This window comes from Musca domestica, unplaced genomic scaffold, assembly GCF_030504385.1.
Source record: "Musca domestica strain aabys unplaced genomic scaffold, Musca_domestica.polishedcontigs.V.1.1 31, whole genome shotgun sequence".
Lineage (NCBI taxonomy): Eukaryota > Metazoa > Arthropoda > Insecta > Diptera > Muscidae > Musca > Musca domestica.
Genome location: NW_026712309.1, coordinates 7,814,091 through 7,841,944, shown reverse-complemented (window position 1 = coordinate 7,841,944; position 27,854 = coordinate 7,814,091). Strand labels below are relative to the sequence as shown.

Here is a 27,854-nt window from a genome sequence, read left to right as displayed (position 1 = left end):
TTCTGAAATTGTTGTTGTATTTTTATATTTATTCATCATTCTTGCTTTGGCTAATGTTTCTGTTTATCCCCCGGCAACTCTAGGAAAAATACAAAAATACAAAAAATCGGCAAAATGATGTTACCTTGAGAAATAGCAACGCTTTCAAACATAAAAAAATTAATCATCTACATTATAGGGTTGCCAAATATTGTGGAATTATTAAGCATTATGTTCAATGAAACCAAATCGATGGATATACATTAATCAATCTGCACGGAAACAATCTACATTACAAAGAGAGAGAGAGAGAGAGAGAGAGAGAGAGAGAGAGAGAGAGAGAGAGAAAGAGCTGAATAAAGGTAAAGGGTGTATTTGGCCCAATCTAGTTGGGTGTATTTGGACATTTAATTACATTTCACCTTCTACCTGTTGCAGTGCTTAAAATTCGCTATAACTTCCATCAATCAATCAATTGAATATGTTTGTGAATGGAAAATTATGAATTTTAGAATTGTTTTTTGTTTTTTTTTTTTTTTTGGTCTGCAGCGAGGTCAAGTTTTGGTTGAAGTTTTTTTACTGCATTTAAAACGGAATTTGCTATTTACCGTCATTCTTTTAAAACATCAATGAACATCGTTAGAACTGTCTGGTTTTTGGCAATATGAAGAGATCAGACTTGAGCAGGGAATGGCTTTAGGGATTCTTATTGAGTACCAAAAAAAAAAAATTAAAATTTTTTTTCAAGTAAACTATATCTCTCGAATCCAATTGTCTTTGTAAGTTAATTAGTAATCTACAGCTGCATCTGCAAATCCATCCTATCTCTTAATTTTATTACATGTGTATTATAAGTTTTGTTCAGGGCTCATGATACCCTACACCACTTGCGTATTTATTACAGCTTCACATAACAAATAAAAGTTTTTATGGGAGAATAAAAACATACGAGCTATGATTTAATTATAATAATTCAAAGTCCAAAGGACTAACCATGCCGAATAATTTGTATCCTTCAATTCGGGCATGTATTACCCATTTGGCGCACAATTTACTTGAAATCGGATAAAGATAAATATGGGAGCTATATCCAAATCTGAAACGATCTCAATAAAATTTGGCCAAGGTATTTCTCAGTTGTACTTGGTATATTTCCCTTAATATCGTTGTTACGGAGTGCATATTAAAGCTGTGAGGAACATATATAACAAATCGAATGAACTATATATGTGGGAGCTATAGCTATATCTGAACCTGAACCGATCTTTACCAAATTTGACATACTAGTTTCTAAACTCACTTCGCTCGTAAGTGCTTAATTCCATTCCATTTGGGCCAATATTACACTTTTGGTGCACAATAAAAGGCAAATCGGACGAAGTATATCCAAATCTGAGCCGATCTCGATAAAATTTGCCGAAGGTATTTCTGAGTTGTATGATATATTTCCGGCTGTGGAGGACAAAAATAACAAATCGGACGAACACTACATATGGGAGCTATTTCTATATCTGAACCGATTTCGATCAAATTTGGCATACTTCATTTCAGGTCTAATTTGCTCGTATGTGCATACTGTTTGGGCTGTTATTACAAATCGGACAAATATGTATGGCTATATCTAAATATTGACCGATTATCTCAATTTTAATCTGGAACAGGTAATAGATGCGATCTGTACTTTGTTTACAAAAATACATGGACAGACGGACATGCATAAATCGACTCAGAATGTGATTCTATGCAGATCATTAAAAGGAATTATGGGACTATCTCGCTTCCTTCTCCATTCTACAAACAAATGCACAAAGACCTAATACCCTTACCACTATGTGGTGTAGGGTATAAAACATGTGTCTCGCTATGCTGTAGCTCTCATTTCCTACGCAAGATTTTTCCCCTATGTATTCTACTGAAAGATGTTTGGCAACCATCTTACCTGGCCAGCGCCATAAATTTTTAAACAGCCACGGCAGCAAATATCCGAAACGTGAAATAACGCCACCAACATTGCCGACAACCTGTTTGAAAAAAAACAAGAGCAACAACACCAACATTGCGAATGACTCAATGATAAAAATTATAGTTGTGGTCGTCGCTGCTTATAATTGCGACAGCAGCGACAACAAAAGCAACATAATTATAAACTACATAAAAACATACACTTAAGAATAGCAACAAATGTGCCAAAGATATAACAAATGAGAAAAACAACGATAACAACAATGACGAACGTTTCTGTATGACGCTCCGCAATGGGACAAACATACGCAGATAGTCCGCGAACAAAGAATGTTGGTGGGGAGACAAAAATTATGAGGCCCGATCGCCCAAGTGCACAGTTCAATAGTGCATAACATATCTCTAATGTTCTTCAATTTATTATAGGTACCCCAATCCAAGATTGGGGAACTCTATATTATCACTGAGCTTTAATAAGACTTGAAAGGCATTTCACACCATTTTTTATACGTAACTCGGAGAAGTTCAACTTTGATTTAATTTCTCGTGAAATTAGGAAGTTTTTTTCAACTGACAAAAATGTTCGTTTTCATATAAAGAACTTTTGGAGTCGATCAAGCATGTTTATATCAAGCTTAGATCAAGTTGTGCCAACTCGGCCCGCTCCTCTGCAAAAGTTCAAAATTTTGCAACAAAAAAACAAAATCGCATTTTGAGCAAAGGCAGTGCTCGAGACCTATATTTTCAGACCACTCTTTCTTGTACCACCCACAATAATATGTATGTCAAAGAATTATAATAATAACACTCGTAAAATGTTAAATTAGTATCCGACTTACTTCGAACACAGCATAGCCCAATACTTGTGTCAATGAATGATATGTCAGCGGACCGATTTCATCCTCTTTACTTGTTGAGTATACTTTATTCAACGTCAGACTGTTGTTGACAGCTGGAATAATTGCCAAAGATTTGATTTGAAAGTGGACATCTCGACAAAATCTTTGCTCGAAATTTAATTCATTTTATTAATTTGCACTCTCGGTTACAACGAAATTAAATTTCTCAAAAAATTAAAGCATTTGTTATTTTTGTTATTTGTTATCATTATTATTTTTTGCGGACTCTAAATTTACCAGTGTCCCAAGAATAATAAAAAGCTAAAAGTTAATGAATTATTCCTATAAAATTTACAAGGCAAAATAACTTTTTTTCTAATACCAAGTAATGACTAATGTCGCCAAAGATTGAAAAAAAGAAAAACAAGTTAGAAAGTATCAGACGGATTTTCCGTTAGATGTATACCCTCAGTCAACTTCTGTTTACATAAATATTTTGACTTGCGCTTTGATTATTCAAACTGTTGACCATATTTGAACTATATCGACTACTTTCTTCTTTTTATATGATAATTTTTGGAATATATTGAAATATGCGTGAGGTACAAGATATAGTAGATCGAAGCATTCCACTTCATCTTATACTGATAAAAAATATTGGGATGTGCAAAATTTAAAGCAAATCGGGATCTATATCAAATTTTATGCGAATAATCAAAATGTTGAACTTTTGTGGGATAGTTACCAGAAGGGGTTGGCCGATAAATCATATTCAGATCAGATCTTCGGTTGAGAAAAATATTAAGGTATACCAAGTTTGCAAAGAATCGTTGACTTGTTTCGCAAGTTATGATAGTTATAAGTATTTGCGGGGGAGATATCAGAAGGGGTGAGCCGATATCTATCACCTTCACACCTGATCGTTATTAGTATTAATGTAGGTATGTGCGAAGTTTTGGAGCAATCAGATGCTTTTCACACCTCACATAGCAATACTACAAATATTGGGACTTGCAAAGTTTGCACATAATTGGATGATCCCTCGTGTTCTATACCGTAATTCGTTTTCTGTGAAAATGTTGACCTTTTGTGGGGAGGTACAAGAAGGCGTGGCCCGATATTGCCCATCTCCGAACTCGATCGAAGTTTGACCATTATATTGCGATGTATATCAAGTTTAGATCGAATCAGATACTCCATTCGAGAGTTATCGTGAGCACCAGCCAGACAGACAGACGGACGGATACCCCTTGATCGACTCCAAATGTCCTGAAATGGATTTGGTCGAAAGGGACCAAGATTCTAAAACCGTACATTCGATGAGGCACGGTAATAATACTTCCAGTTCAACCCCTCTATCAGGCACATAAAACTAAAAATTATTTTTTTTATCGGATTTTAGTGGCAGTTTAGTAAGTTCTTACTTCCTATGACCACCCCATGTTTAAATGACGGATTTTGCATGTAGTTAGTGGTGCCAAAATATACTTAATAGACCCCTTACTTGTGGAGCCCTCTGTCCAAATATTTCTAAACTTAAAATTAATATGCGATTTCTGAGAAAGTCAATAAGTGTTCTTGAGTGATATACGCCGCAGTTTTCCCATTAATATGTAAATCCCAAACTGTTGCTATCGGAGTACGGTAAGGGTCTCGAAATTACGATAACCGCACTTTCAAGTGTGGAAAGTGCTTCTATAGGTTTAATTTTCAATATTGATTACCTTGGAAGTTGATGCTTTATGCTCCGTCCCAACAGCTGCACCCGTGGGAATCCATTGGTTCCTTATTTTTTTTTAAAAAACCTTGGCAAGTTTTCATCCCGGTGCACACATTTATATAAACATTTCATTTACAACACTGTACTATTATGGAAAACTTTTTGATTTGAGGAAATATATTTTCCTTTCGTGGTAGAATTACATTTAATTTTAGGGTCCCATTCGGGTAAAAACTTAAAAAATTCATTACGGACTGGCTCAAATGCATAGAATTTCAATTGTATGTTGAAAGTTTAAAATATCATAAGACATTTTTTTTGTGTTTTTTTCTTCTTTAGTTTTCTGCTGTCATTTTATTTTTCTGCTGTCATTTCTTTATATTTGGCTGGAAAATCACAAGTGACTATCGTAGACCACTCCAGCATTTAAATGCGAATAAATCTTTTGTGTCTCATACCATCGCTTGTTACCGTGATACTGGTAGCGTAGCCCGACGTCAAGGAAGTGGACGGAAAAACAACAACATCAGCAGAAATTCGAAAAGTAAAGAAGCGACTTGATCGAAACCCACGCAGTGTCCGAAAAATGGCTCGTGGGCTGAACATATCGCAATATTCCATTCGGCAAATATTGAAAAATGAGCTCGAAGTAAAGACATTGAAATTCCAAAAAGTGCAAAAACTTACACCGCAACAGAAAGAAAATAGACTCTAAAGTGCTAAAGAGTTGCTTCGCTTGGCCGAAGGTAGTGCACTGCCGAATTTGGTTTTCTCCAATGAGAAAACATTCGTTGTCCAGTAGTTTGTAAACAAACAAAATGATCGTGTTTACTTGCCGAAGAGGTCAGCAGAAAGTGTGCATCTTCGGTTGGCCACCAGAACTCAAGCGCCGGCCATGGTGATGGTGTGGGCCGCCATAACAGCCGATGGTCGTTCTCCGCTCGTATTAATCAACCGTGGCATCAGAATAAATGCCGAATATTACCGAAAAAATAATCTGGAGGGCGTATTAAAGCCTTGAGCACGCAAACATTTTGGACGCAGACCTTGGACATTCCAATAGGACTCAGCACCATCGCACTCAGCACGCGCCAACCAAGAAGGGTTACAAAATGAGGTTCCTCGCTTCATTTCCAGCGCACAATGGCCACTAAAATCTCCGGATACCAATCCGTTGGACTATTGTGTCTGGAGTATTTTGGAAAGCAAGGTGGCACTAAAAAATACCAAAGTGTCGATCACCTCAAGCAAGCGCTTCTCCGGGAATGGGCCAAAATACCGCAGAGTAACATTCGATCATCGTGTGACGGTTTCTTGAATGCCATAATTCGTGCCAAAGGTGACCAATTCGAACAAATCTAAACTTATTCTAAAATTTGATGCTATTTCCGAAATGTTTTGCTTTTATTCAATAAAATTAAAGAAAAACTAAAAATCACCCTATACATTGCCATTTCCATGCAATCGAAGAAGAGAAATCCCGAACATATTGGTATATGGTATATTTTTATTTATACACTTGAGGAAATAAAAAATGTTCAAAATCATGCTATTGAACCAATTCAAATGGAAACAGGAAACCGAAACACTTTTATGTAACAAAGACAATAAATAAAACCGCGAATTTGTCAAAGCAATCAACAAAGTTGTCGTTCTTCTTTGAAATCGATAAATGACAAGCAATGATCTTTTCTTCTATGTTGTGTCTAAAATTATCTCTGGCCTCGTCTTCTGCTCCGACCCCCCTTTTTTGGATTCTCCTTCTAAATAAAACAATGAATCAAGTTTGAACAAATAACAACAATTACTGCTACAACAACAACAACCAGCGTAACATTTACAGCTCCACCGATAATAGTTCGTAGTGGCACAGTAACACACTCCCTCTTTAATCGGCCGATACGACCGATAATAGCCGAATCACGAATTGCCACAGCGAGTGGAATATAAGCAACAAACGCCCAGACATGAGTCAAGCAGAAGATAAGATACCAGTTGTGTGTCAGCCAGCTAGCCAGCCATCGAGCGAGCGAGCGAGCGAGCCAGCCAGCCATCCGCTGACCAGTCACCTAGCCATGCCAGTTGAATGAATCGCAGAATTGAGAAGTGCCTAATGACCGTTTGATAGACCCTCGTCTGGTTTCTTTGCGATCAGTTTTACTTCGGCTTAATAACAAAGAAAAAAATGGCTAGGAAAAAAGGTAAATTTGGCTTTCAATGCGAAGAGAACTTGAAAAGAAATTGAATCAAGTCGGCAAATCGTTACACATGAACGCAGCCCACAACATCAAAAAACACTCGCATTTAGTGAAGTCTTTTCCCCGTTTGTTATTTTGTTAATTATACGTCACTCATTTGACAGTCAGATAGATAAGAAGCATGGCAATGGATGCGTGGGGGTGGTGGCGGGGGCATGGTTAAAGACACGAGAAGAGGGCCGGAGCAAATCGAAAATACTCTGCTGTGAAATGAGCCAATCAAACCAAAAAAGAAATAAAAACACCAAGCAAGACACTTGATTCGAGTTGAGTTAGAAACCATATCCAAATAGCAGAAATCGCACAAAATCAAAGCTGAATAAGACGCGCATCGTTTACAACGGACAAGCAGGAAAGAATCAGTTGATATTGATAGCAAAAAGCTTGCGTTCAAATGCGATTACTTGCCGTAGTTGCAACCAAACATGTTTCAATAGTTTGCTGTCAAAGGGGCTACATTTAGGAAGGTGTGTTTTTTTAAACATTGGCAGTGGGCCGTTCAAGAAGGGAAAATCAAATATTTTAATACACGAACCATCGCATCAAATTTAAAGCTTTCGCAATGGAGCTGTGTGAAAATAGTATCGAAGGTAAAAGTACAATTTGATTAAAAAAAAAAAAAACACAGTAATATTTTCTTTATGCTCAGCGTTTATCTAGTGTGCAAGAGTTACCCGGGGTCAGGGTCAACATTTACGAACCATATGATACGATATAAATGCTGCTTAACTGAACAATAGATTTTTACAATATTAATGTTTTTGCTTTAAAAAAATATAAAAACAACTTTTGAATATTGAACAGAAACAATATTTCTCGACGAAGCGAATATCTGTACTAGATGCCCGCCCTATGGGACTCGGCTCAGATATATATGCCTTATTTTTCAAAATTATTTCTGGTAATACAATTTTTTCAATTTTCGGACAAACGTGGTGTTGGCAGTACAGAAACTGCATGGAAAATGATTAATTGCAGATGTCCTATTGAGACCCTACTCAAATTAAGTTTACAAATTAATCGTTTGCTTTTGCTGAAGTTGAAATTTCGATCAATAATGAAAAGTTATAGAAACATCGGAATTTACTTGGCACATGAAAGCAACACATCCCCCAATCAATTCTGAGGTCAAATACAAAACCAAAATACACGAATGTTGAAAAAAATGATATCACTGAATTCATTTTGTGCAGCTAAAACCAGGTTTGCCGATGCGGAAGCGGGAAAACCCAAATTCTGAACATAGTTTCCAATTTTTAGATCATTTAAAAAAAAGATAAAAAAAAACTGCAACAAAGTCAAACGCCATAATCTTTACATTTTTTTAATATTGTCCCATTTCCGGCGAAGCGCTTGTTTAAGGTGATCGACACGTTGGTATTGTTTAGTGCCAACCTTGCTTTCCAAATTACTCCAGACACAATAATCTAACGGATTGGCATCCGAAGATTTTGGTGGCCATTGTGCGCTGAAAATGAAGAGAGGAGCCTCATTTTGTAACCATTATTGGGTGGCGCGTGCTGAATGCGATGGTGCTGAGTGCTGTTGGAATGTCCAAGGTCTGCGGCCAAATTGTTTGCGTGCCCAAGGCTTTAATACACCCTCCAGACTCCACCCTCCAAGGCTTTAATACGCCCTTATACTAATGGCAAGATCGATTAATACGAGCGGAGAGCGACCATCGGCTGTTATGGCTGCCCAAACCATCACCATGGCCGGCGCTTGAGTTCTGGTGGTCAACAGAAGGTGCACATTTTTCGCTGACCTCTTTGGGAAGTAAACACCATCATTTTGTTTGTTTACAAACTGCTGGACAACGAATTTTTTTCATCGGAGGAAACCAAATTCGGCAGTTCACCACTTTGGGCCAAGCGAAGCAACTCTTAAGCTCTTTTGAGTCTATTTTCTTTCTGTTGGGGTGTAAGTTCTTGCATTTTTAGGAATTTCAATGGCTTTACCTCGAGCTCATTTTTCAATATTTGCCGAATGGAATATTGCGATATGTTCAGCTCACGAGCCATTTTTCGGCTACTGCGACGCGGGTTTCGATCAAGTCGCTTCTTTAGTTTTCGAACCATTTCTGCTGATGTTGCTATTTTCTTCCGTCCACTTCCTGGACATGGGGTAAGCTCGCTCACGGTAACGAGCGATGGTACGAGACACAAAATATTTATTCACATTTAAATGCTGGAGTGCTCTAACAATAGCCACTTGTGGTTTTCCAGCCAAATATTAAGAAATCACACTATCACGCATGAATTCCGTCACGAATTCTCACCAAAATGCTTTTGTACGCCTGTAAACAATATAAGAGCTGTCACTGGAATAATTTTAACAGCTGTCGGACGAGTGGCTTAGTAATGACAGCAGTCTGAAGTTGGTTGCAGTTTTTTCATCTCACCCTGCATATGCAATATTTCTAACGTTGATTAAAATTTACCAATTTCTTTGGCAATGCGACATCTCCTGCTTATTCTGTGAAATTACAAACTGATTAACAAAGGCGTGTTCCTTGAGACAAGTATTTATTCCTTGGAGACAAATAAGTTGTTATTCTTTGTAGATTAATTTTCTTAAGAATATCCCCTCTATAAATATTAATTTCGCGAACAGACAAACGTAACAACAAAATAGCAAACCTTTTAGTTGAAAAATTTGCATATGGCCTCCAAAATACCCATAGTTAGTTATTCCGTTATATGGGGGCCATTTTTGTTGGCTGTTTGCTGCTTGGTCAAAACCTGTCCTACATTGAACAATTTTTACCAATATGTGTTCTACCATTAAGATTTAAAATTACCAAATAACAACATCTTCGAGTAGAAATACTGACCGAGATCACAATACAATAAATCGACCAATACCGCTCGAAACGTAGACCAGTATTACAATTGAGAACACAATATACAAAATTACTGCCGATTCAGTTGTGCCTAAAACCGAATAGCAGGAGGTATCTCAGTAAGGGGAGCCATGCTAAATAATGGAAAATTTTTGAAAGGAGAGAACTTACATAGCCGGTTAACGTAATATTGAAATACAGTAAATTCTTCTTATAAATACCGAAAATCACCGACCGATACAGTTCATTTTAAATAACAAACATCTTAGAAGTACTACCTGCACCTATGCAAATTTCATTAATTTATCATAGATATTGTGACCAGAATCCAATACTGATCACGAATTATGGGGTCTACTTTGAATAATTCGAGATGTTACAAGCGGAATGGTAAAGTAATATGCACTTATTTACACTAAATTCCAATTTTGTGGACTAGAACTACGCCAGCTTAGGCACCCTGTTTCAAATTCTGGGTCAAAAGAGCATGCATGCATTTAAGTCTAATATGTATTTTTCAGGTAATTTGTAGGCCAAATAATTACTTATTCGGGTGACATGCAGGTCAACTTTATGTGGTAATGGGAATTTTTTCTGGCCAGATTATCTAAAAGAACTTAAGATGTACTTTATTTCCTAATGCATGTTGTAAATCGTGTCGCTGTGCATGGAATACTTGTGGCCCATTTCGTACTTAGTCTTGTGAAAAAAACGTTTCTCGAAAGTTATAGTTTTTGATTTTTCCACAAATCTGTACTTTTTGTGATTTCAAACCTCTGACATATTGTGCGACGTACCGATGAACGCATGACTTGTTTCTAATGCATCCGCATTCAAATGCCTTTTAAGCCAAATGATTTGTTCATTAAAACGTCTATGTGTCTGGCCATTTCAGACAAACCGTGATTGAATCGATCTCCCCCCTTTCATGCCACGACATAACCGCTGACACCCAAAAATTGTTCAGCCATTTTAAAGGCTGTTTGTTGTTTCGTTCGTTCGAACGTTCTTTTAACTAACTGAGCTAGTCGTCGACAAAGTGCCGCTAATAACAGTGAATACTCGACACCCCGACCGATTTATCACGTGCGCATTGCTCACAAGTTCGGAGTACGTACAACAACGACAGTGGTATGTTCCAGTCGCTGGGAGTAGCAAGCCAGCACAGTCATCTTTGTGTTCAAAAGGAAAATTGGACAACTGCATGTAGTATAGGGTTGTGTGTGTCTGTATGTACAAATGTATGTATGGCCTGATGCAATTGGCTGCGAACTGGCGATACTATGACTCCAATTGACTCTGATGTTAAATGAGGTTTTAAGTTGAGACTGGGCCAACATCGACGTAGACAAAAAACGTACGTTATACCTTTTTGTTGGCTGTTTGCTGCTTGGCCATTAACTAGGCGGCATGATGCGGGGTACTATCGCTGTCTTGTAAAGCAGGGGCGCGAGTAAAGGCCAACCGTACAAGCACTTGGAGTGTGGCATGTTCGTTCACCTGGTTATGCTCTAAGCAGTCGTAAATTTTTCAATTTATCGGCTGGCTTTGTGTTTGTGTGTTCGTTTTTTTTTAAATTCATTTTTTGACCACTTTCTACGTTGTTGCCCCGCTGATGGCCAATCGCCGGCTGTGTCGTTTTTTCATTTCTTTTTTATGATTTGGGGTATAGTTATTCCTGGCAAAAGTGCAATCGGCGATCTGAACAAATGTGCCTCATTGTCAATGGTGTCATGAAAATATGTCAGTGGCCTGGGGGCCACAGCCCTTCCAAGACTATTATTGCATGAATGCCAATCGATTTTTAGTATTGCCGATATTCTTACTTTCCCTGGAATCTTAAGTTTTTTTTCACACACACTTTAGTTTGTGTCGCTGTGGAATGCTAACAGAAAAAATCGCCAAAGGTTTTTTAAATTTTTAAATGAAATACTGCCAATAATTTTGGGGAGAAATAACAACTTTAACCTTAACTAAAATTCTTGGCATACTTTAAAAAATTAGAAAAGGCTTGCAATATCAAAGACCTAAAATGGTAAAGACTAGACAAAATGCATTCTGAGCAAATGGTTTGTGGCTATGCTACCTTGAATAACAGCTCATGACGGAGGCATGTTAAAATAAAAAAACACAATTATAGGAAATAATGACAGATAAAAGTTTGGATAGACCAAAATATTGGTTTCAAAATTCTATTCCATATACCTTCCCAAATAATTGCATTCTGCCTTAGCGGTTTAAATTGCTTAACATTGGTAACTATGTTGTTACGATATCATAACAACAGAGGTATTTTTCATAGGGTTGCCATATTTTACACTGTCTTGTCCTATCTTTACACTTCTATGTCTTTGGCAATATTCAAGATAGAGATCTAAAATTTGGTTTTGGAAACAGGGCACCTTGTATTGTTACATTTATAGTCTTTACTATACCGTACTTTGATATTGAAATCTTTAATGGATAGAATTACAAAATCCTCAAGACGACTTATGTAACTTAATAAACATTTTTGCGCAAACTGCTATTTTTCCATTTTTAACAATAGTTGATAACGACATATTTCCCTTTTGTTTTTCTTTTTTTTTTTTGTAATTATGTAATTATTATAAAAAAAACATTTTAACAAATATTATATTTTTCAATGAAAAGTACAAATATTTCAATCAGACCTCCTCCGAGCGAGAGAGCTCCTGGAAAGAAAAAAAATTAGCGAACCATATTTTTATACCCTCCATTGTTTGTATAGGTCCACATTTTGGTATAGCCCCCTCCTATAACGGTACCTCTCGATGTTCGGTATTATGATGGTTTTTGCTACATTTTCCCCGAATTTGTCTAAAAATTGGAATTTATGGCCATGATGGTTTCTAGCTCCGGTGGCGAGACATTGTATGTATAGGTCCACGTTTTGGTATAGCCCCCATATAACGGTACCTCCCGATATTCGGTATTGTGATGATTTTTTCCACATTATTCCACGGATTTATCTAAAAATTAGTATTTGTAGGTCATAATGGGTTTTAGCCTATGGCAGAACATAGGATATTTAGTTCCAGGTTTTCTTATAGCGCACATATAACGATACCCATCGATAATCCTAGTCATATTTACCCACATAATTGTTTCAAATTTGGTATTTTAGAAGATTTCATAGATAACAATCCTTGAAGTATAAAATTGCCTATAGAGGATCCCGTTTTGGTATGGTCCCATATAACGGCCTCACTCATTTTTTTTTTTTTGATAATTTAAAAACATTATGCAAATGGTCTTACTGGTATATGAAGTTTAAAGTGAAACGCGCTTGCATTCAAATATTTTTAGATGAAATTGTTTACTTTACCTCAAGGTGGAGGGTATTAAAGTTAATGTTTTTTTACTTGTTCTGATTCGCTCGGTTCAGGGTATTGGTGTATTAAGTGTATTTTCTCTCACGCTAATTTTTGACACAGGAGTCAAAAGAAAACTCCACATAAAACTTCTTCGACTAATCCCGCTCGCGAGCTAGACCCACCGTGTATATCGATCTACATATATCGCTGAGCTAAATAATTAAGGGATTAAAGTGGATCAATATCCGATTTTTTTCGGATTTTCCAATTAAAGACCAATCGATGCGAAATCTTATAAAGGTTTAGAGTTTAGGGTAGGGCAGACGCCACCGAATAACAATTAGCGGGTTAAATAGACACCAACAATAGTGACCTCGATTTTACAATATGAACAGCAAGTTTTGGAATATTTTCGAAAACCAATTGTACATTCATATCCCAACATACCCAAAATACAATACAGCTTGAGAATAATATTATCAAAACAGTTCATCATGACAATTTTTTAACAATGCTTGAGAAACGCTTATGTTTTCTCAAATCTATCCTTTGTTTGGTTTTTTTGTGAAAATTGTCGGTTAGAAGTTGTTTTCTTTTGGTAAAAAACAAAATCACACGAATTTAGGACCCATTTCCGGCCCGAATTCTTAAGGTAAGGATGAATAACGAATCTGGGAGTCTGTGGTATATATTATTTCAATCTCATTTCAGACTGGAAGCATCAAGAAAGTTGCAGGAATTCAATAGAAGTGTAATATTAGTGGTGGAGATGCAGAAGCTTGAATAGGGGAGAAGCAAGCGTCCAGGTATCAAGACCACAGGAGGCAGTGACAGACAGGGATGACCATCAATAAATAAAATGTGTGAAATCATTAAAAAAGGAAAAAAAATCATTATTTTATACTATTGCAAAAATAAGCTTAATATAATATTACTTTCGTAAGCTTATTCTACAATAACAAGCACAAGATTATAAATAAGGGTTCAATTTCGATTATTCTACATTTGAAGGGCTCACAGCTATACCGAACTAAGTCACAAAAACATAATTCGAAGATATTTAGAGCCAAAGTAAATGTACTGCCATTAATTTCTGGAAGGAATATTTTAGTCTACCAAAAGAAAATGTAAAAGTCAATATTCAAAATTAACTAATGATATTAATTTAAAATAAAAATAATTTAAATATATTACTAAAAAATATTCAAAAACCAAAAAATCTACTTTGGTTCATTATTGCTCTGAATAAAATTTCAAGGTTTCACAGCTAAAGCGAACCAAGTCAAAAAATAAAATACAGTCATATAACGAATAGACTAAACATAGTTAACTTTAGCGATTAATTTCCCACTAGTTTCGGAGTTTTATTTTAAGTCATGTCTTGGTTTGGCGGCTGGCAGCTGCGGGTGCTTCTATTGTAGTTGACATCATTGTGATTTTTAGGAAAATAAAATAAATTATTTTTTTTTTTTAAATAAATTAATGTTAACAAGGACAAAGGAAAATTAAAGGTTTCAACTGTGGTAGAAATAAGAGGGTAAAGTCACACTATTATATGTTTACATTTTTATACCCTCCACCATAGTATGGAGGGTATATTTCGTTTGTAATTCCTTTTGTAACACCTCCAAATATACTATATATATCACTCTAGCATCCGAAAGAAATGAAGTAGATTGATAAAATTTTACTCAAATGTGTATTAGTCTGCAGGACTTGTTGTATTGAAAATGGGCCATGTATGTCCACGTCTTCGTAAAGCCCCCATATAACGGTACCTCCCGATATGCGGTACTATTACCGGAACTATTTCAAATTTAGTATTTGAAGTTCGTAATGAATAGTACTGCCTATGACTGCAAATTGTCTTGCAGGTCAACGTCTTCGTATAGCCCCTAATATACGGCTACATTCGGTATTTTTAAGATTTGAACAGAATTTTTAATGGATTTTAATTATTTGAAAATTGCCAAATTTGTACCAAATGGTGGAGGGTATTCAAAGTTCGGCCCGGACGAATTTACAGGTTTTTTACTTATTTTTTTTTTTTTTTTTCAAAGTTATGCATTTGACAACATCTCATTGTCAAAGTGTATATTTATAAATCCATTGTACATACAACCTGCTTTCTAGGCAGGGAAATTTGACAGAGTAAATTACACAGAATGCAGAGATGGATATGCTTATTTGAAATGACTTTACCTTCTTAATTTTACCATGGTTTCAACAAATATTTACACATAAAAAATTCGTCATTTCCGTCTTCATCATTTTCGGGGCTGGCAAATATTCCTCATCTTCATTACTGGAAAATTCACAAGCATTGCTATTATTACTATCCATTTATGGAAAACACTGATTTTTTTTAATATTGCTGAAAACTGTACCATAAACCATAAACACGTGCTCACTAATAGTATTGATTCAAAGTGAAACACACTGACTTGGTTCATTTTTGCTTTGAAAAAAGTCGAAAATGACGGTCGTTGACTTAGGTTTTTTACCGTCATCTTTGGAACGAAACACTTTTTGACATTGTGCTTTACAGGGTAAACAGAGTTTCCATATACGGGGACATTGGGACTAATTTCGGCATTTTTAATTTTTCATGACTTGGTTCGGTATAGCAGTGAGCCCTCCATTTATTACACAAACATTTTTCAATGTTTTCTCAAGATTTTCTCAAGCTTAAGGCTTATGTTCGTAAGCTTATTGTAATATTATTCTCAAGCCATTTTGGTATGTTGGGATATGTTCTTCAAACGAGTCCAATTACAAATACCGCGCTTTTATATGTACAAATCTTGATGTTTGCCTCAAAAACTGGTCAAATTTCCTATGGGGCAATGAGGAAAATCTCAATTGAAGTAAAATTATAACCAGATTTTGACTACCCCATTGAGATTTCATTTAAATTGGATTGTTAGTTTTAATAAGTGCTTAAAATGTAAAACTCATTGTTTTCAAACTATACAGCTGTACAGAGTTCAACAACCTTAATAACACCACAGATATGGTGTAATTTGTCTATGACATGTCCACTCTAAATCTATTATACTTAAAAAAAACTGTAAGTTATTTGCTTTGGTTGCATCTATTAAAAAGAAAATATAAGCCTCTTACTGTTAAAGCTAATTAGAATATTGAAAGTCTCAATCTAGTTAATCAAATCCAAATTGTTGCACTTACCAGTCAACATTCCCCCTACCTGCACTCAAAATCTTTTCCAAACACAAAAACTTATAAAATAACTATTTGTCATTTTTAGACGATCCCGGCGTGGAACCGACTATCTTTAAACCTAAACCAACATTAAATTAACGACAGAAAAACTTGAACTTTCGGTCAAACACAGCTAATGGCGACAAATCGTAGTAATGAACACCGCGCCACAACAACTGCCTCTAACTGAGTGAGCGCAAACATGACAAAGAAATAAAGGCAGCTGCAAACGTTTTTTTTTTTCTTTTTTTTTGTTCGTGAACAACTACAACGAAAGGCAACAGGGCCTTTGTTGCCATCTTAACAACTGAATCTCAACATATGTATGTACGAGTAAGTACGTACGTCGGTAAAGACAAAACATAGTAAATTTCAATGTCTGCTGTTGCTTTTGAAATAGGCATGGCTTGAATGGCCAAAAACATTGGAGGATAACTCTGCCAAGAAGTTTATTACTTTTTCCAAATGTATACGAGAATAATTTTAAACGACAATCGTTCCCTTGTACACTAATATCATATGGATTTTTTTATGAATATCGTTGAATCGATTTTTTTAACATTCTTGCATTTGGTGGTTCCAATCAGATTTTGGGGGTTAGGGATAAACTGAGACAAACACTTGCATTCGATATCAACCAAATTTAGATCGTAGTGAAAGTCTGTTTTAGCGTTGGTTAAATTAAAAATTTCTTAACATCGGGTGTTAGAGTTGACCCTCAGTTGTTTCTACCCGAATTTTTATTTTTTATCAATCTAAAATGAGCATACAGAAATTAATTTCGATATCGAATGCAAAAATGTTGCCCCTGACATAGCTCAAAAAGTGAAAAGGATGTCAAATTATTATTTCCTGGGAAAAATTTAAATTATATTGGTACATATAAAAAACTTAGTTTGTGTGCATTTTTATTTGAATTGAAATTCCAAAAAAGAAAACACTTCTTAAAGATACGAACAAAACAAACAAAACTTCGGGAAAACCAGGAATAAATTTGCATATTCATTTCAGTGTCTCAAGTTTCCAATACAATTCAATATTTTTCATGAAGCTTCATAAACTCAAACCCAAATGTTTTCGAAAATCTTCAAACAGGACATTTCATTATTGGATCATTAGGCCTTGAATTAAACAAATATAGTTATCCGAATTATTTTTCATTCTTTTAATAAATATAGCATAACCATTTTTTTCTAAATATTTTAAATAAATATTTTCAAATCTGAATTTCTGAATTCGCCTTAATTTGGCAAACGAAATTGGTAAACCATTTTTATGATATCGAGGCGAAAAATATATGCACCAAGTCTGAATCAATATTTCTCTCAAATTTAACATTTGGCTGTATGTGATGTGTCGGTTCAAATGTAATCTCTGGCTTAAATGCCATCACGCGACATCTGAACCGATTTTTACCTTATTTGGCCGACTTCCTTTTTTGAATGTGATAAAACCCTTTCTATTTGGAAAGATATAAAGCGTGAAATAGATAAAAGCTTTATACAAACTTGGACCGGTTTTCGAATTTTAACCGGGTTTGTCATTAGGTCAATAAAACGACAGCCAAAAATTTACAATACCGCGACCTCTAATTTGTTCACTAAAATACATGGACAAACAAACGGATGGACAGACGGACTTATATACATAGTCGTGATGCCTAAATATACTTAAAAAAATACATTTAACTGTAAAGTATTTCTATTCGATTTTATTATCTCACATGGACTTTATGAAAGCCAAAGCCAAAATAAAAACAAAATAGGCAAAAGTGTGGTAGGCAATGAAGCCCTATCTTCTCTCACATGCACTAGAGGTCAATGAACTCGTGCTAAGAAAAACTTTTAAATTGCAGATTGTTTGTCAATTTCACAATTGACGTAAACTGTGTCGACAATTACCGACACATGATGGAAGTCGCACAATTCAATGTGATATATCATACGCCCGACGTCGAAACACGGTCTGGGAATAAAAAAACAATGTTGCCCCAGTTATCCCAATTTTTCACTTAGCCGTGAACATTACGAATATGAGACATATGAGCGGTGTATCACACACTGAGGTAAGTCTTTACTTCAATGCCCAACGAAATACATATTTCAAAATGATGTTTTGATTACGTATACAATGTTTTAAAATAATTTTTCGTCATTTGCAATCTAATGACAGGCAATGATCCCTGTGTTGTCAGATGCTAATTAACAGACCTAGCCCTATGTCAAGGAAGTGGACGGAAGAAAACAGCAACATCAGCAGAAATGGTTCGAAAAGTAAAGAAGCGAATTGATCGAAACCCGCGTCACAGTTGCCGAAAAAAGACTCGTGAGCTGAACATATCGCAATATTCCATTCGGTTTTCTCCAATGATAATAAATGCCGAATATTATCGCGAAAATATTCTGGAGGGTGCAGTAAAGCCTTGGGCACGCAAACATTTTGGCCGCAGACCTTGGACATTCCAACAGGACTCAGCACAAATTAAGGTTCCTCGCTTCATTTCCAACGCACAACGCCCGTCAAAATCTCCGGATACCAATCTGTTGGACTATTGTCTCCGGAGTATTTTGTAAAGCAAGGTTGGCATTAAAAAATACCAAAGTGTCGATCACTGCAAGCAAGCGCTTCGCCGGGAATGGGCCAAAATACTGCAGAGCAACATTCGGGCAGCGTGTGACAAAGACAAATAGTAGAATGTTGACAATCAAAGCATTGAATCTGTTGTCCTGCCTTTGTAAAAAAAGACGAAAAAATAAACTTTGATAAAAATTTGATGCTATACTTGGTTCACAATCAAAATTTTATATTATATTTTTGAGATATATAAGAGTCCTCGCAGTACAATTTTGTAGTCATTGAGTAAATACTTTTACTTCCTTCCTGAACATCGCACCATCTGTGATCGTAAATTTTTCTTCCGTCATATTTGTTTCTTTTGTGTCGATATATAAAAATGAGTATTAGTTAAAACATTTCATGCCATGAGACAATCCTTAAAATCCTGTAACATACATCTCTCAAACGCACATTTGTTTATTTAAGCAGTAGTAAATCATGAAGGCGCGTCTTCCGTTAATCTACTGAAGGCGATTGTAAATCGCAAAATCAGAAACAAAAGACAACTCGTGGGCGTTGCTATATTTTTATAAAAGAAGGAAAAGTCGGCTTGTCTTCATAATTTCCTTTGTTGACATCAAGGAGACATGCCTGGAAGACAACAATAACCATTTACATGGTATGTCTAACAATTGTCATCACAGGAGACAGGCAAGAGCCAGAAACATAATCCCATGACTCAGTCAATGAATCATATTATTCACAAAGTGCAATGCAATGATATATTATAGATAATGATTTTTTAATAAATTAATTTAAAATTGACAATTGAAATACAGTTATTTTCCCAAAGCGAAAAAAAAAACAAAAATCAAATTGAATTTCCTGTTTCACTATGTCGAATTTAAATATGTTTTTCTTCTCTTTTTATATTATTCAATTAAAAATACCCAGTCAAAAATTAGGAAAACAAACATGGAAATGGAGAAAAACACCTATCATACATTTCCTTTTTACAATGTGAATTTAAGAGGATATCCCCACATTTTATTGTTTGATATTTTATAATGTTTAGATTTTAATCAAGAGTAAAAAAATGTCTTTTAGCGAAAAGGGTCAAAAATATACATTTCATAGAGTTTATGAAAAAAGTCAATTGTCAAATAACACTATTTTAATCTTATAATCCATAATTTAACCCAATATCATAAATAATTTAGGTAAAATCAAGTTTAGAGCGCTGAATAACCCAATCTATGTGACGGTACCATAAGGTGACACTGCCGGTGATATGTACTTTCATTAAAGGAATCAACTGACCAAACGATTACCAGTAGTCTCGAAGGAAACCGTCATAGAGCCCATCAAATGAATTGTGTAAATTTCTGTCACAATCGGACTATAAATGCGACCTGTAATTTGCTTACACAAAATACTTTAAAACTGTATCCAAATAGCTAGGTTTGAAAAGTTCTACCAAAAATTCGACATAAGCTTAACATTAACATTAAATTCTGGTAGGCCTCGATCCATCCTGCTCGCAAAGATATTTTACGGTTGGCGAAAAAAATTAAGTAAACTATTAAATTAAACCAAAAAAAAATGAGCAAACTAATATCCAAACATCGACATAAAAAGTGATCCTGTCTGCCTTTGTACGTAACAAAAATGAAACAGCTCTAGTTTAGTAAAATCTCTCAGATTTTCCCTTTGAAATTGTTTTCTAGAGGTTGGTATTTGTACCCTGATACCGGGAAAGTAATTTTTTTGAGACCCGAGTTAGACCTGGACCTACTTAATCTTTGTAGCTATAACATAAATACTTATCCAACATATGGTCACACGAAAGGGTTATTTATAACGGTTCGGGAGTCGTATCAAAATTAATAATTTTTTGGACCAGATTTTTTTAAAAATCCCGAAAAGTCGAAAATTGAGCCACTTTGGGAGTCCACAAAATTTATACCAATTTATTGCTTACATCAAAACGTTTCCAAGATGTTACATTTTGTGCTATTATCATTCCTGATTTCAGAGATCATGTGTTGGATAGGCATTTTTATTAGCTTTCAAATGATTCCGATATTGCCCGTATCGGTTTAGAAGGTCAGTCCCAAAAAAAAAAAACTACTTTCCCTGAAGAAAAATCCTAGAGTTTTTACAAGAGTTAATCCACAAAAAATATGCACAATGACAAATACCCCAGTATGACAACTTCCAGAACTTTTAAGCGATGTATTTTATTTGGACTGGTCTTAATTACGTATTGACTTGAAATTCACGAACAAATTGTTTTATATAAACAATGTATCCTTTTGTCGTTATAGCGAAGACACTAATCGTTATGTTGTTCCGATGAGGTGTAGAAGAAAGATAGGTACCTACCTAGTCAATTCTTATAAAAAAAAAAAATAAAGAATGATGAAACCCCCCGCCAAAGTTGTCGTATATTATTCAGTTACGTTATACACAAATTCTACTTACCCTTTTCTCTTTCTCCTTTTTATGTTTGTCGGTTGTTGCTGTTTTTTTTTAACAGATATTCTTCTTATTGTTCTTTTGGTATGTATATATGTGTAATTGTTACTTGTCCGCTTTATTATTTCCCACTGCGGATTTCAATTTGAATCAAACCGCTCTTCGTTCAAATTTTAATTCTTCCCGAGTGTCGATATTCTGCTAATTTGCGTAAATTGAAATTTAGTATTTCCAATGAGTTTCTTTTCTTAACAGTAGAACGACATAAAACTCAAATGAATTTAAAATTCTTGTTGCTGATTGTTTCTCGACTTCGGTGTTCTTATCAGAATAATACCCCATAGTAGTAGTAGTTGAAACAAAACAAAAACATTTCACAGAGGGTTGCCAGTATATTTACATCTAGCGTAATCGACCTTTGAAGTTTGCAGTTTAATGCAAATTTGCAGCAGTTTTTTTTTTTTTTTTGGGAATTATATTTGGCAATATTTTAACATATAAAAAAATCAATTTTCTGTTCAAAACTGCGAGAATGTAAAACTTTTTACTACAATAACCGATATTTCTTTTATGATATTGAAAAAATTGGAAAAATAGTAGATTCTTGCAGGTTCTGGAACAGAGTTATAATTGACAAAAAAAAAAAACACAATAATTGTATGCGACTTGTCAATTATAAGGGTTAATCCTAACTTCTTCCTGGCGTGAATTTCTTTCACAGTGCACTCTATTTACAAAGTAACGACCAGATCATTTATCCCACTTTCTGAAAGGAAATTGCTCTACATTGGCAACCTTGCCATACCAGATAACAAACCAAAGAAACAACGCTCCAAAAGAGCCAAAAGAGAGGAAGCGAAGGCTATATTGTTCAAGAGCACATTTAGGGATGATTCTGAAACAACGAAGCAAAAAACAAGACATTTGCAATGCTTTATTAATAAAACCGAAGTTGTATATTTATCCAGTAGCAGAAAAACGAATTAATTCATGAACATTAAATCATCAATTCATAATTATTTCGAGTCCTAAGCCCTTAAACAAACTCTTCATATGAAACCGAACAATGGAAAGACGGAAAGACAATTGTCACGCACACAAACCCCAACAAAGCATTTATTGCATTGAAGCAGAAAACCAGCTTGTTTATTATGGGGCTGGTTCTTTTTCTTTGTTATCTCTGTATTTAATTATTGCACTGTGCATTTTCAAAATCTATGAAAGGCAAGATTTCTGATTTGTTTATAAACTCGCATTTACGATTAGGAAATTCAATTGTTTACACGTTCGTTTTTTGTTCTCTTCATATATTGGCAAATAACGCTTGCACACATACACATTGTTATTTTAATTATTTTTGTTAATTCCCACACTAGCACTGCGAGAAGCTGGTTTTTTGAGTTTGGCGTTGTTTTTTTTTTTTTTTTTTTTGGCGGTAATACTTAATTTGCCTTCTTAAGCAGTCAATGTCAGTGTTGTTTTTGTCTAGTTGTCTTATTGAATTTGCTTATTGTTTCTCTAACATTGTCAAACAGCACACTTTATTGTTGTTAATTTCCATCATTTCAATATTGTTGACTAATGTTTGTTAACACTTTTCTTAAATTTCACAAGCCCATATGGAATCGAAGTTTCACACCACTCAGCGAAGGGGTTGCTTCGGTCGTTATATTCAAAAAATTTTATTTATTCTCAAGTATGTATTGCAAAAAAACTACTTTTTCTGATTAACATTTAACAAATCCTCTACCACGATTTCCGCGATTTCCGGCACCCACCTTGCTCTTTCAAAGAATATTAAAGCACTAGAGATCTTTAGTTCGACATTCGACTTATCGATAAAAGTCGACTCTTACCTGTGGTAAAATTGCAGAGACGTCTCATAGTAATCGATATACAATTCTGAGAAAACAGAGTTAGCAACTACAGGGTAACTCAGAATATCGAAATTTAACATAAAAGTTTCAACTGTGCGACAACCGATTTGAAAACAAAATTTATTTATAAAATTATGAATGAAAATGTCAATAAATTGAATAAATGTTGTTTGATAATGTATGCTCATACCCTTGGTACGCGTACATGTAGTTATTTGTAGTATTTCGTGTGACAAGTCGTGTTAGGCGTGCCATCTAGTTAATATCTTTTGTTTTTGGCCATTTTATTAATGGATTAGTATATCTCTCATACTTCTTCTACAAATGATAATGTAGACAATTTTTTTTCTTACGAAAATCCTTCTCGGTATATATTTTATGGTTTGCACACAAACTCTCTAGGTTGCTGTGTTTTATTTAGAAAGCTCCTCCAAAATATAATACTTAGTCCCGCTTCATTTAGGACCCTATTTTTTTATCTATACAACAACAATTTACGATAAAAGTTCTTATAAAACTATGAAAGAACTTAATACAAAGCTTAACTTAAATTACCATTTTTGGGGTTTGTGTAAAGTTTTTTTACACCAGAAATGTGTATCAATTTTAATTTCTGTTAAAATTTGGTGTCCAATTTATATATATTTGTATCTTTTTCGGAATTATATTTTAAATAACAATGTCCAGAATTAGGATCCCATGGTAAAATTAAGAGGGTAAAGGTGTATGTAAAATGAATTCATAAGCATTTTGACAATTAGATGTTGTCAAATGAATAATTTTGAAAAAAAATGTAAACATATGATTGCATGACTTTACCTTCTTAATTCCATGTGTAATCCAAAAAAAAAAAAAAAAAAAAAAAACAGATAATTTTATTTACTTAGGGTCAAATCCGCTGGGGTTTGCTGCTACCTGTAATAATTATACCATGAACATGAAAAATTGTATCCAGGTGATTCCTATGAACAGTGTGTAATATATATATATATATTCTTGATCAGCGTAAAATTCTAAGTCGATTTAGCCATGTCCGTCTGTCTGTTATAATCACGCTATCTTTCGAACGAATTGAGATAGAAGGCTAAAATTTTGCACACTTGTTTATTTTTCCAGTAGGCAGGTATTTTGACGAGTTTAGGTACAATACCCACCGAAATTGTTTGAGATATCGTATTTGACGTTTGTAATGGATGCTATATCCTATGACAGAAAATTGTCTATGCTGGCCCAGGTCTTCGCACAGCTCCGATATAATGGTACCTCCCATTATATACGATATTTTGATGATTTTAGCTACATTATTCACCGTTTATTTAAAGTTTCGAATTTGAATATGGTAATGGCTAATGGCAAACAATGCCTATGTAGGTCCACGTCGTATAGACCCCAATATAACGGCAATATTCGGTATTTTTAAAATTTAACAGAATTTTGAGGATTTTATTTTTTTAAATTTCCAAATTCGTTCCAAATGGTGGAGGGTATTCAAAGTTTGGCCCGGCAGAACTTACTGCTTTTTAACTTTTTTGTTTTTGTTTTTTTTTTTGTAATGCCGATCCCCGAAGAATATTTCCGGAGGATAAATATAATAAATAAAAAAACAGAACTCCAAAAAAAAAACATAGTTTTTTTAATGACCTTAAGGCAAGCAATCAACCAATTAAGTTTCTGAAAATATTTTAAATTTCAGTGTCTTATTTATTATCAGTATTTATTTTGCTTAATCCGGATTTATTCAACTAGATTTACCATACAAAATATATCTTCACACGATTAGATTTATTATAAATCCGGTGCGCAATCTACATACTAACGGAAAGCATCACTGGGCAGCATTAGTACTGCGGTACACTCCAAAATCACAAATGTTACCGCGTTCTTTACATTTAGCATTGGAACAATAAACAAGTAAAAAAGCAGCTTTAATGTCCTCGACCATTTGGAAGGAGCTTGAAAATTTAAAAAAAAAATTAAAAAAAATACAATTTAAAAAATAATAATAATAAATAAGTGAATAAGACCAATGTAAAAAGTTTGAATCACATTGGATTGAATACAGTTGGTAGAACATATTGTCTGCTACACAGGCTCAATTCTTGTTCTATTGAAATGTGAAATAAAAACTTTAATAAAGGAGAAAAATGTCACATGAAAAAAAAATATAAAGAAAATATTTTTCATTTCATATTTTCATAGAACGAGAATCTAGCCCCAGAACTGCAAAAATGTAAAACTTTTTACTACGATAACCGAATTTTCCCCTTTTTATATCGAAAACAAGTTAAAAAGCTGTAAGTTCGGGCGGGCCGAACCTTTAATACCCTCCACCATTTGGTACGAATTTGGCAATTTCCAAAAAAAGAAATAAAATCCGTTAAAAATTGTGTTAAAATCTTAAAAATACCGAATGCTTATACGACGACGCAGGCCTGCATAGGCAACATTTGTCATAAGTTATTACAATATTTAAATGCGAAACTTGAAGAAAAATCTGTTTATAATGTAGCTAAAATCATCAAAATACCGAATATGGGGTGTACCGTTATATGGGGGATATACGAAAACGTGAACCTGCACAGACAATTTTCTGGCATGGGCTGAAGTATCCATTATGAACTTCACATGCGAAATTTGAAACAATCCCGGTAAAAAATGCCGCTAAAATCATCAAAATACCGAATATCGGGGGGTACGGTATATGGGGGCTATATGAAGACGTGGACCTATATGGCACATTTTCTGTTTTATGCTGCAGTATCTATTACGAACTTCAAATGCCAAATTTGGAACGATTCCCCTAAATAATGTCGCTAAAATCATCAAAATACCGAATATTGGGAGGGGGGTTGGGGGGTACCGTTATATGGGGGCTACACGAAGACGTCAATTTTCTGTCTTAGGCTGTAGTATCTATTACAAACTTCAAATGCCAAATTTGAAACAATTCCGGTGAATAATGTCGCTAAAATCATCAAAATACCGAATATCGGGAGGTAGCGTTATATGGGGGCTATGTGATAAATTGGACCTACATGGCCCATTTACGAACTTAACCTGCCTACTGGCAAAATATACATGTGTGCAAATTTTAGCCTTCTATCTCAATTTGTTCGAAAGATAGCGTGATTACAACAGACAGACAGACAGACGGACAGACACACAGACAGACAGACGGACATGGCTAAATCGTCTTAGAATTTTACGCTGATCAAGAATATATATACTTTGTTGGGTCTGACATGAGTATTTCGAGGAGTTACAAACGGAATGACAAAATTAATATACCCTCCATAGTATGGTGGAGGGTATAAAAATGTAAAAATAACATTTAACAATGTTTAACATTTAAACATTCGCGGTAGAATGGAAATTTTGTATTTTTCACAAAAAAGTTATGATAAATTTTACCCGATAAATATTATCTGATGATCATCCAAAATTATGGACCTATCGAGCTACTACAAAAATTAGGAAAAGTTCTGATTTTGCGATCATCTTAAAAACTTATAGGCTTCTGACTTACTGATCCTTACTCCGAAATAATCATGTTAGGCCATATGAAGTATGAATATTCTCGATCAAGCATCTCTATCTGCTAAAATAAGCATAAATGTGGACCCTTTCGGTCCTTCCTTAACGTTTTTTTGCTCCCAAGTTTTACAACGGAATTAATATTTCAAGTTTATAATGTGTACTTGCCGTGTAAAAGTAAAATTATATAATTCCACGGCTTCATAATATATTTTTATACCCTCAACCACACATAATATTGGAGGGTATATTATGTTTGTCTTTCCCTTTGAAACACCTCGAAATAAAGATTTTAGAACCCACAAAGTATATATTCTCAGCATAAGATTTAATGTCGAAATGAAGTAGGTTGATAATGCTGAGATGCATTTTAGGTCCGCAGAATTGTTAGTATTGAAAATGGACCATATAGTTTCACATATTGATATAGCCTATTTATAGCTGTACCGCCAGATTTATTGTTTTTTGAACGGTTTAGTCACAATTTTAGCACGAAGTCGATGTAAATTGGCAGATCACGTAGAACAGAACTCTCTATATAGGTCAAAGTTAAGATATAGTCCCCATAAAACTTGGTATTTGGAGTTCGTAATAAGCACCGCCCTCGTTGGCAGATAACTGTATATAGAGGTCCACACTTTTTTAAATTTTAGGGGCATTTTTTTAACTGAACTTTTTTACTTTCTTCAAATTTCTTTCGAGTGGTATTAAAAGTTGTGCACGACCGAACTTAGCTGCTTTTTACTTTTTTTACAAATTCAATTTTGATTTTGATCCCGTACTTCGTAGTTCTCTCAAACTTGCCTTGTTATACCCCCCATCTTAGAAAGGAGAAAATATTCATCGTAGACCCCATAAAGTATATATATTCATAATCAGCATAAAATTCTACTTCGATTTAACGATGCCCGTCTGTCTGTTATAATCACGATACAGCCTACATTATGACGTAGACTTTCAAAATTTGGTAGAACAATTTGTATTGGGTCTAGGATGGTTGGTATTGAAAATGAGATATATCGGTCAACGTTTTGGTATAGTCCCCATATAACGGTACCTTCCGATATTCGGTATTTTGATAATTGTTGGCCCCATTTTTCCACGGATTTGTCTAAAAATTGGAATTTGTAGGTCATAATGGGTTCTAGCTCCAGTGGCAAAACATTGTATATACCCACGTTGTTGTATAGCCCCATAAAACGGTACCTACCGTTATTCGATATTTTGATGATTTTTGCAACATTTTCCCACG

At 34.8% G+C, this 27,854-nt stretch overlaps 1 protein-coding gene across 11 annotated transcripts in view; it reads right to left on the bottom strand.

Annotated features, from left to right (window-relative positions):
• The window catches only part of LOC101890834 (dnaJ homolog subfamily B member 6), a 68,252-nt gene extending 45,246 nt beyond the window's left edge, over positions 1-23,006 (bottom strand). For 2 of the 11 annotated variants that reach the window (XM_005183555.4, XM_020036766.2), the window contains exons 1-2: positions 22,910-23,006; positions 21,198-21,392 (exon numbers count right to left, since the gene is read on the bottom strand). The gene's annotated coding sequence lies outside the window, so the exon portion shown is untranslated. Of the gene's footprint in view, positions 1-1,918; positions 2,007-21,197; positions 21,393-22,527; positions 22,617-22,909 lie in introns of those variants that run through there. The other 9 variants (XM_020036768.2, XM_011294254.3, XM_011294253.3 and 6 more) reach the window with 9 other exon arrangements.
• Positions 23,007-27,854: the final 4,848 nt, after the last annotated feature.